This window comes from Penaeus monodon, chromosome 36 (assembly GCF_015228065.2).
Source record: "Penaeus monodon isolate SGIC_2016 chromosome 36, NSTDA_Pmon_1, whole genome shotgun sequence".
In the NCBI taxonomy this organism is placed as follows: Eukaryota; Metazoa; Arthropoda; class Malacostraca; order Decapoda; family Penaeidae; genus Penaeus; species Penaeus monodon.
The window spans coordinates 1035044-1047543 of NC_051421.1; positions in this window are offsets into that span (position 1 = coordinate 1035044).

The following is a 12500-nucleotide window of genomic DNA, read 5'->3' on the forward strand; positions in this document are numbered from 1 at the left end:
TTGCAGCAATGAGCAGAAGAAAGACTGCATTTGACTGTCTTTCTCTAGCAGCCTCGATCTTTACTGCAGAGTTACATGCCATCCTTGCAGCAGCTAACATGACTACGAACCATTCTATTGTAATATATTGTGACTGTCGTAAGCAATCAACAGCTTAAACTCATCACATCGAGTAGTGAGGGAGGTTCAAGATTGGTTTGCACTGATGTCAACATGTAAAAAGATAACTTTATGTTGGCTGCCAGCGCATGTTGGTATCAGTGGGAATGAGCGAGCTGATCAGAAGGCCAAGGCAGCTGCCGCTCAGCCCTGTGATGCTCGTTTTCCAGTTCCACACACCAACCTGAAACCCAGCATCAGGAGTTGTCTTCATGATAAATGGAAGGAACAGTGGAAGCATACCTCTAGAAACAAACTGCGAGAGATTAGAGATGCAGTTGGGTGACCAGCATCCATCCCAACCGAAAAGTAGAAGTTGTATGAACAAGACTAAGAATCGGGCACACAAGACTGACCCATGGGCTGATGATGGCTAAAAGTGAAGCACTTTGTGAGGGATGCCAAGAGCCATTAACGTTCGCAGATGTAGTGGAAAGATCTCAGACCAAAGACGTATGTACTTGTCTCCCCCATATGCACTAAAAAAAATGTATTGGGGGAGGATTGTGACTTAGGGAGACTAATATTTTCAAAATTTAATTATGCATAATGTTTATGCAACAATTTTATACACTTAGAGGATAATATTTATGCTGTGATTTTTAATATATTTATTGTTATTTGTAAGATAGTTATTGATAGATTTTTAGAGTTTTAAATATTTGAATATTTCTATCTAACAAGGTATTCGCCGCTAATGACTTATTAGCGTCAGATACATTGAAATTATCAATCAATCAATATCCCGGTCCGCATTATCCCGAGCTGCTTGACGGAGTCAAGCAGCGACATGACCCCAGGCTTGGACTTCCATATAATATATATATATATATATATATATATATATATATATATATATATATATATATCTGTGCAACATTGATTTTTGTTTGTTACATATTGAATATATATATTGAATGTAATGGCAAGTTTACTATTTCCCTTTGAGGCAAGTAATTCCCCAGAGGATGAAAGAAATGAACAAGAGGTAATGGTAATTTCAAATAAGAGATCTTATTTACTGAACGAAATACCATATAAATTATTAAATGAGCGGAACCCCTGCACATGTATATATTATATATAAACATATATATGTATATATGTATGTATATTTGGATATATAATATATATATTATATATATATACATATATATATATATTACATATATATATATGCATATACATATATATATATATATACATATAGATATATATATATATATAATGTATATACATATATATGTATATGTATATAATATATAATATATATATATAATATATATAATATATATAATATATCTTCTTCTTTTAACGGTAGGTTCATGTCTGAGCCGCCGTGGTCACAGCATGATACTTAATTGTAGTTTTCATGTTGTGAATATTATATATGTATATTATATATATAATATATATTAATATATATAATATATATATAATATATATAATGTATATACAATATATATATAATATATACATATATATATATATATATATATATATATATATATATATATATATATATATATATATATATATATATATATATATAATATATATATCATCAGCAAGGGGCTATCGCCGACGGGGGCGCATGGCCGCACCCACCCATTCGCTTCCAGCCACGAGGATCCCCCGAGGCGAGTCTCCAGGCAGGTCCACGGCCCATCTCTAATTCCTCACGACAGGTGTCATCGAGCTGACTAAACCATGATTTCCTGGGTCGTCCCACAGGTCTCCTTCACCTAGGGTTGTCTCGCAGAGAGACAACCTGCTGGGCAGGGTGGTCTACAGTGAAACGAGCTAGGTGGCCATATAGCCTGAGTTGGCGATCCCGGATTATGCAAGTAACAGGTCCCATGCACGTGGTCCTGCCAACTATAAGCCATGATCCAGCGAAGGGACTTGTTACAAAAGGCATCAAGACAAGACTCCAAGACACTGGATAGCGTCCAGGTTTCGCTTCCGTAGAGCAAAACTGGCAGTATCAAGGCCTTGAAGACACGCAGCTTGGTCCTTCTGCATAGGTACCGACATCTCCAAATGCTCTTGTTGATCGAGTTCTTGGCTCCTGTTGCCACACCAATCCGTCGATTGACTTCTTGGTCTGACAGCCCAGAGATATGGACTACACTACCAAGGTATGTAAAACTCTCTGTAACTTCAACATCCTCGCTGCAAGCATGGATCGAATGAAGGGGTTCCCCTAACAGGGCTCCCAAAGTCCTGAATCTTGGTCTTGGTCCAGGAGACCTCTAGGCCTAAGGGCTTCGCCTCATTGCTAAATGCATTAAGAGCCGCCAACAGTGACTCCAAGGACTCAGATAGGATAGTAACATCATCGGCAAAGTCAAGGTCTGAGACCTTGGTATTGCCCAGTGTTGCTCCACACAGACATTGGCTAGTAGCCATACCCATTATCCAGTTCATACAGGTGTTGAAAAGTCTTGGTGGAAGGACACAGCACTTTCAGTACCAGTATGAAGGCTTGCTATTAGGCCAATAATCTGTGTCGGAATTCCCAAGTCTCAGGATCTCCCATAGCGATTCCCGATGTGCCTAGTCAAACGCCTTCTTGAGGTCGATATAGCAAGCAACTCATGACCAAACTCATGACAGCGTCCCACAATTACTTGAAGTGCTAGTATTCGTCTCTATTGAGGACTTGCCAGGAGTGAATCCAGACGGTAGTTGCTACAATCCCAATGATCCCCTTTCCCCTTCCAGAGAGGAATGACCACGCCCCTCAGCAGGTCAGGGGGAATGGTACCAGACTGCCAGATGGCAGTCAGGACTGTATGCAGACCCCGAGCCATAGGTTCACCCCCAGCCTTTAGCAGTTCAGCAGGGATATCACATATGCCTGCAGATTTCCTACTCTTCAGCTTGGAAATTGCCATCCTAACCTCTGTTAGGGTAGGTTCCTCGCTGATGAGTGGGTCCGGCACAGGTATTGTGACATTGCTTGCATCCAAGCTAACTGTTGGAGGGTCTACCTGGTACAACTGCTCAAAATACTCAGCCCAACGTTCACGAACCCCAACATATATATATATATATATATATATATATATATATATATAATATAATATATATATAATATAATATATATATAATATATATATATATATATATATATTATATATATATATATATATAATATATATAATATAATACATATATAAACTAATATATATATATATATATATATTATATATATATAATATATATAATATATATATATATATATATATATATATATATATATATATATATATATTATATATATATATATATAAAATATATTATATATTATATATATATAATATATATATTATATTAATATATAATATATATATATATATATTATATACATATATATTCAGCCTAATGCGAAAAAGGATTAAGCTTCTGCATAAGCTATCCTGAATTTCAAGCCTATAATCATCAGACTATTGAGTGCCTAACCTTGCCACCATGTATTATGGCATGTCCAGGTTATCAGCAGCATGACTTCGCCTGAAGCAAAATCAGGGACCAGTTGGCATAACCTACCTTGCGTCCAGCCTGTCCCCGTCAGATCTGAAGCTTGTGGGTGCCTCTAGTGGAACCTCAGGCTAACAAGGGGGCCACACTGCGCCCAGGTTAACTACAGTCAGCAAGGCAGCAGACTGACCGCCTGAAGCATAATCCAGCGGCTTCCAGGAGGTGCGACAACTGGTCTTGCTGCAGGATAGGGCCTCGCCGGAATGGAGCTTGAAGTTGAGGTGGCTAGCCCTCTGAGTGGAAACCTGCACGGACAATGAGGGTGGTACCCTACTACTGGCAGACCCGCGTTTACTGGTGACATCAGCGGGGCAGCAGATGCCGACTCCAGCTGACTCAGGCAGCTCCTCAGGTGGGCTGAACATCTGGTCCTTGCAGGCAGGAAGTGAGACTCTGCTTCTGGTATTGTAGCGATCCTGCATGGGTGGTGCCAACTTGAGTGAGAAGACTGGCTAGCCAAATGTCATTGTGGAGACACCATATTCTGTCGGCGCTATGATGTCCACCCCAGGTGGCAGCCATCCTATCCGCAGACAGCTCCTCCGTTGGCCTGGTTGTAGTGTCCCATAGGACTGAGGACTGAACATCCTGGCTTCATGTGCTCAACTGCGATCGCTGGACAGGAGGGGATATAGTCCGATATTGGTACAGCATGGTCAGGCTAGGAGCGATCCATGGAAGACATTCTCCTTTGCACGAGATGGGATTTCTCTTCGCAAACTGTAGAGTTTTACCGGAGTGCTGAGTTCTGTGGCTGGTTGTGGCTGCCCTACGAGTCTACTTAAAAACACCCAGTCCCTTCAGTGGCCACTCTAAGGTGTTTCACTTGGACAGACTGAGGGAGGAGGAGAGTACCCGTGGGTTCACTATGGCAGTCTCTGACCGATTCACAGAACTTGACAACCTGATGGACCCATTTGCTCTGTGGGATTTCTTCAAGTGTGAAACACTCAAAGCAGCCCAGGAGTCCATTAGTGTATGCCTGAGGGCAAAGCAGAATTCCATCTCCCTGGAGACATTTGAGGCCACTGAAGCATGTTGCATGGCTCGGCTGAATGGGAATCAGTTCTTGTGTCGCTCTTTGGCGTAGGGCTCGGACACTGCTGAGAAAGGGACAAGGAACAGTTCATCAGGAATCTTGCTGAAGAGGTAGGAGGCCATTTCTTGGTAAATTACTTTTGCACTGCCTACCAAGCCCTGAGAAAATTGAACTCTTAAGCCCTCCTCATAGATGACTGCAGTCTGATCAGTGGATGGATGGATCTTCTCAGATCATGTTAGGGTTTGTGAACGTTGGGTTGAGTCTTTTGAGCAGTTGTACCAGGTAGACTCTCCAACAGTTAGCTTGGATACAAGGGATATCACAATTCCTGTGCCGGACTCACCCATCAGCGAGGAACCTCCTAACACCAAAGGAGGTTAGGAAAGCAATTTCCAAGCTGAAGAGTGAGAAAGCTGCAGGCATATGTGATATCCCTGCTGAACTTCCAAAGGCAGGGGGTGAACCTATAGCTTGGGGCTTGCATACAGTCTTGACTGCCATCTGGCAGTCTGGTACCATCCCCCCTGACCTGTTGAGGGGCATGGTCATCCCTCTCTGGAAGGGGAAAGGTGATCGTTGGGAATGTAGTAAATACTGTGGCATTACACTGCTCAGCTTACCAGGCACAGTTTTCCCCCACATTCTTCTGAAATGGATCCGTGACCACCTACTAAGGCATCAGAGACCAGGGCAGTCTGGATTCACTCCTGGCAAGTCTACAATAGACCAAATACTAGCACCTTGAGTAATTGTGGAATACCGTCGTGAGTTTAGTCATGGGTTGCTTGCAGCCTACATCGACCTCAAGAAGGCGTTTGACTCGGTGCATTGTTATATCTCACTATGGGAGATCCTGAGACTCAGGGGAATTCCGATGCAGATTATTGGCCTAATAGCAAGCCTATATACTGGTACTGAAAGTGCTGTAAAGTGTGGTGGGGGTCTGTCAAACTTCTTCCCTGTTAATTCAGGGGTGAGGCAAGGCTGTGTCCTTACACCAACACCTGTATGGACGGATAATGGGCAGAACAGTCAGTGGGAAGCAACACTGGGCAATATCAAGGTCTCAGACTTTGACTTTGCCAATGATGTTGCTATCCTATCTGAGTCCCTGGAGTCACTGATGGTGGCTCTTGATGCATTTAGGCCTAGAGTCTCCTGGACCAAGACCAAGATTCAGGACTTTGGGGGCCATGCTTGCGGCGAGATTGTTGGTCACAGAGAGTTTTACATGCCTTGGAGTGTAATCCATATCTCTGGGCTGTCAGACCAAGAAGTCAATAGACGGATTGGTCTGGCAACAGGAGCCAAGAACTCGATCAATAAGAGCATTTAGAGATGCAGAAGGACCAAGCTGCGTGTCTTCAAGGCCTTGATACTGCCAGTTTTGCTCTACGGAAGCGAAACCTGGATGCTATCCAGTGTCTTGGAGTCTCGTCTTGATGCCTTTTGTAACAAGTCCCTTCGCTGGATCATGAGGTACAGTTGGCAGGACCACGTGTGCAACTGACGGTTACACCGTGAGACTGGCATGGGACCTGTTACTTGCATAATCCAGGATCGCCAGATAAGGCTATAATGGGCACCTAGCCTATAATGACCCTACCCATCAGGTTGTCTCTTTGCGAGATAACCCTGGGTGGAGGAGGCCTGTGGGACGACCCAGGAGTTCATGGCTTGGGCAGCTCGATGAGACCTGTCGCAAGGAATTAGAGATTGGCCGAGGGTCTGCCTGAACACTCGCCATGAGGGACCCTCGTGGCTGGAATAAAAGGGTGGATGCGACCATGCGCCCCCGTCGGCGTTAGCCACTTGATAATGATGATATATATATATGTATATATATATTATATATAAATATATATATATATATATATATATATATATATATATATACATATATATATATATATATATATATATATATATATATATATATATATATATATATATATATATATATATATATTGTGTGGGTGTGTGATGTGTATGTTATGTACATGGTATATAAATATTATATATAATCATATATACACTATGTGTATGCGATAGGTATGTTATGTGTATGTTATATATATATATATATATATATATATATATATATATATATATATATATATATATATATATATATATTTTATAAATTTTTTTTATATATCACTTTGTGGTTATTGAGTGTATGTTTTTTGTGTTATAATATTTATATATATTATTATAATATATTTATATATATATTATATATAAAATATATAAAATTTATATGCATTGGGGTGATGTTGTATTTTTTTGTATCATCATATCTCATCTCAAGGGCAAACCCCACGGGGGGCCATGGCCGCATCCCCCTTGCTTCCACCCCCGGGATCCCCTCGAGGAGTGTCCAGCAGGCACCGGCCCTTCTAATTCCTCGCACGGGTCCGTCAGGTCCCCAAAGCCATGATCTCCTAGGTCTCCCACAGGTCTCCTCCACCCGGGGTTTGTCCGCAGAGAGAAAACCTGATGGGCGGGGTCTCCACGGGGAAGCGAGCTAGGTGGCCATATACCTGATTTGGGCCATTTTCACGTGTAACTCCCGGGTTGGACATGTGGTCTGCCAACGTACCCCATGACCCGCGAAGGGACTTGTTACAAAAGCATCAAGGCGAGACCCAAAGACACGGGATAGCGTCCATTTTCGTTTCCAAAGAAAAAACTGCAGTATCAAGGCCTTAAAGACAGCAGTTTGGGTCCTTTGCATGTCCCGACATCCCCAAAACGCTCATTTTTGGATGAGTTCATGGCCTGTTGCAACCATCCGCATGATTCCTATTCGAAAAACCCAAAGGATATGGACTCCCTACCAAGGTATTAAAACTTTCGTAACTTCAACTCCTCCCGCAAGCTAAAATCACTGAACGGGTTCCCCTAACGGCCCCCCAAATTCCTGAATCTTGGTCTTGGTCCAGGAACCTCAGACCTAGGGGTTGGGCTTCATTGCAAAATGCACCCAAGAGCCACCAAAAAGAGACTCCAAGGACCAAATAGGATGGAAACTCGTCGGCAAAGCCCAAGGTCTGAGCCCTTAATTTTGCCTGTGATCTCCACACGATTTTTGGCTAGTAACTTGGCCCACCCTCCAGTCCTACAAGTGTTGAAAATTTTTTGGTGCGGACCAGCCTTCCCTCACCCCTGAATTAACGGAAGAAGTTGACATACCCACCCACTTAAGCATTTTCAGTACCGTATAGAGGCTTGCATCAGGCCAAAATCTGTGTGGAAAATTCCCCCGAGCCTCGGGATCCCCCAAAGGGTTCCCATGCCCCGAGCCCAACCTTTCTTGAGGTCGATTAGGCTCCCAGAAACCCCGGACCAAACTCATGACGCTTTTCCACAATTATCGAAGCGCTAGTATACGGTCTATTGTGGACTTCCAGAGAAAAATAAACTCCGGTCCTGAGCCTCGTAGGGGGTTTTTGCGGATCCTTTCAGAAGAATGTGGCGAAAAACCTTGCCGGGGTATGCTGAGCATTTAAAGCCCGGTAGTTGCTACAACCCCATGACCCCCTTTCCCCCTTCCCAAAGGGATGACCATCCCCTCAGCAGGTCAGGGGAATGGTCCAACGCCAAATGGCGTCAGGATGTACGGCCCCGAGCCATAGTTCCCCCCCCCCCTTTTTAGCATTTGCGGGGATAACATATGCCTGCAGCTTTCCCACTTTTTACTTGGAAATCGCCACCAACCTCTGTTAGGTAGGAGTTTCCTCGCTGATGGGGGGGGTCGGCACGGGCACTGCGAATCTTTTCACCCAAGCTAACTGTTGGAGGGTCCCCGGTACAATTTCAAAAACTCAGCCCAACGTTCACACCCCACATGATCTAGATGCCTCATCCGCTGATGGGACTGCATCAACTGTGAGGGGGGCTTAGGGTTCAGTTTTTTCGGGGCTTGGAAGCAGGGCGAAGGTATTTCCAAAAGAAACCTCCTTACCCCCTCACAAATTCCTGAAAAACTGTTTTTGCCCCCTTTCTCACATGTCCGGGCCCTACGCACCATGATTCCCATTAGCCGACCCTTGTGACACCTTCTTGGCCTCTAATGTCTCCAGGGGATGGAATTTTTGCCCTTTCCTTGGGCGTACGCCAAATGGACCCTGACTGCTTCGGTGTTAGCGCTTCAAAACTCCCAAGAGCAACTGGGTCCTCAGGTTGCTGGGTTCGTAAATCGGCCCAAGACTGCCATGGCAAACCCCGGGCACACCCCCCTCCCTTAGTCTTCCAAGTGAAACCTTGGGTGCCACTGGGGGGACGGGGAGTTTTAAAGTGACCCAGGGTAGCCACAAGCACCCTATGGCCCGGTGCCAAGACTCAAGACTCGGTAAAACCCCCGCAGTTTGGAGGATCTCCTTCGAGTGCTAACAAGAATGTGTCGATCTCCTTGGCCCCTGTTTTCCCCTATCGTTTGGACCCAAGTCCAGCGATGCGGGTTGGAGGGCTGGTACCCGGACCAGAGATCCTCATTTTCGGGGGGCCTAGCAAAGTCCTGGAAAAAGGAGGCTATTCCCCCTGGGTCACTCCCCAGCCAGGGGCCGACGACTCCGTAGCCGCTCGGTACAGCCGGGTACCTATTTAAATCGCCCGAAAAAAATGTGAAATCTCGCCGGGGCAATCTCTGCCACAGATGTAGTTTGCATAGAACGCCCTTTCCAGATTTTATTACATCGGAGGACTATACAGCAGTAAAGACAAAAGCCAAAGCATGCTTTGTCTCAATGCCATAATGTCCCTAAACCGCGGGGTGAACGGTGGAAAAGGCTTCTACCCCTTTTTGGGGAATGCTGCCCCGCCATTTGTGGTTCACCCCCTATCGTGCCCTACAGTCTTCTCACCCTGGGGGAACCTAATCCCTCCCCTTCCCGCGAAAAGAGGTAACCCCCACCTGCCGAAGGCCGGTTCCCCTTCCTACCCAGAAGGCACCCTAGATTAAGCCTGGTGGCATGGGGACCCCACCCTGCCGCAAGCCCCAAAAAAGGGGTCCACTACCGGCCCCCTGGGGTTTCCCGGGTTTAAACCCCCACCCCCCTTAGGTTTGGGGCCCCCCCTGGGAAACAAAAAAAAAATTTGTTAATTTGAAACCCCCATTTTTTTTAAAACCCCCCCCTTTAAATTTGGGTTTGGGGGGGAAAAATTCCCCTTTTTTTTTTTTATTGATAAATTTTTGGGCGGGGCCGGGTTCCCCTTTTGGGGTGGGGTTTACAAAGCCAAATTCCCCCCGGGGGAATAATTTGTTTTCCTGGAAATTCCCCCCGGGACCCAACCCGTTACCCCGGGGGGAGGGAAACATCCCCCAACTTTATGATGGAAGGGTTTTTCAAATATAAAAAACTCCCCCCTTTTTCCCCTGGGGGTACAGGGGTTGGAAAAACCAAGGGGGGGAAGGGTGGCCCAAAACTTTTTTGCCTCCCCTCCGCCCCCTCCGCGCGGAAACCCCCCATTTTGTTTGGGAGTAAAAAATTTATTTAAAAATTTTTTCCCTTTTGTAGGGGGGAGGAAACGGGTAAAGTTAAATATTAGGGAAAATTAAACCCCCGTGAGAAAGTTGTGGGATTTATATTTTTTAATATAAATTTGTAGTTTGGGGAAGGGGAGTTTTAAAATTTTAAAAAAAGCAAATTGTATTTAAGGTGTGAAAAATTTTTGAAATTTTTTGATTCGAGGGATGAAAAGGGGGGGATGTTTTAAAATTCTTAAATTTTTACATTTAATTAAATTTTTTTTTAAATTTTTTTATAATTATATAGATTTTTATGGTGAGGATTGTTGTTGTATTTTATATATATATATTATATTAAAATTTTAATTAATTTTTAAATTTTTTTAAATTTATTTATAATATTATTATAATTTTTTCTTTTATGTTTATGTTATTTTTGTGTGTTTGAAAAAATTTTTTTTTTTTATGTTTTTTTTTTATTTTTAAAAAAAAAAAAATTAATTTTTTTTTTTTTTTTTTTTTTTTTTTTTTTTTTTTTGAAAAATTTTTTTAAATTTTTTGTTTTTTGGGTTTTTTTTTGTTTTGTTTTTTTTTTTTTATATTTTTTGTTTTTTTTTTTTTTATTTTTTTTTTTTAAAAATTATATATTTTTTTTTTTTTTCCCATGTTTGTGTTATGTTATATATATATTAAGTATAATTATATGTACATTATGTGTGTACTTGTATTGTTGTAGTGCATTTATGTATATATTATGTATATATTGTATATTTATTATGATTATATTTATTATTATATTTATATATATATATATATATATATATATGTATATATATATATATATATATATAGTATATAATATATATATATATATATATTATGTATATGTAATATATATATATATATATATATATATATATATATATATTACTATATATATATATATATATATATATATATATATATATATATATATATATATATATATATATATTATAATATATATATGTATAATTATATATGCGTTGTGTATGTGCGATGTATGTGTTGTGTGTATGTTATGCATATATTATATTGGAATTATATATGCGTTTTGTATGTGCGATGTATATGTTGTGTGTTATGTATATATATATATATATATATATATATATATATATATATATATATATATATATATATATATACATATACATTGTGTATGTACGATGTATATGTTGTGTGTATGTTATATATATGTTATATAGAATTATAAATGCATTGTGTATGTGCGATGTATATGTTGTGTGTATGTTACATATATATTATATAGAATTATATATGCATTGTGTATGTACGATGTATAAGTCTCCAGGCAGGCCCACGGCCCATTCCTCGCGACAGGTCTCGTCGAGCTGCCCAAGTCGTCCTGGGTCGTCCCATAAACCTCCACCACCCAGGATGGGTAGGGTCCACAGGGAAATGAGCTAGGTGCCAATATAGCCTGAATTGGCGATCCTGGATTATGCAAGTCTCACGGTGTAACCGTCAGTTGGACACGTGGTCCTGCCAACTGTACCCCATGATCCGGCGAAGGGACTTGTTACAAAAGGCATCAAGATGAAACTCCAAGACACTGGATAGCGTCCAGGTTTCGCTTCCATAAAGCAAAACTGGCAGTATCAAGGCCTTGAAGACACAGCTTGGTTCTTCTGCATAGGTACCGACATCTCCAAATGCTCTTGTTGATCGAGTTCATGGCTCCTGTTGTCTATTGACTCCTTGGTCTGACAGCCCAGAGATATGGACTACGCTACCAAGGTATGTAAAACTCTCTGTAACTTCAACGTCCTCGCCGCAAGCATGGATCGACTGAACGGGTTCCCCTAACAGGCCCCCCCAAAGTCCTAATGCTAAGTCCTAAGTTCTAATGTGGTATATTTATTTACCTGTCCTAGCTGCCAAGGTAGGTACGTGGGGTCAACCTCACGATGGCTGCGACACCGCATCTACGAACATAAAGGAAAGTCCTTCAGAACTGGCCTCCCGCTGAGCAAACCATCCTTCTCGGCAATAAGAGAACATTCACTTAAACCACTCACACCCTTTCTCGAACAAAGATTTCAATATTTTATCCTCTCATTCTTCCCGCCAGGACCTCATCACCTCTGAATCCCTCCTAATCAAAAAGATGAAGCCAGAACTAAACAACGTAACCACTGCAACTAGCTTGTTTACACATTAAACCACCCTTTACCACAAACAACCAATGTGGTCAGTTTGACATACTTTATCTCTTATTAT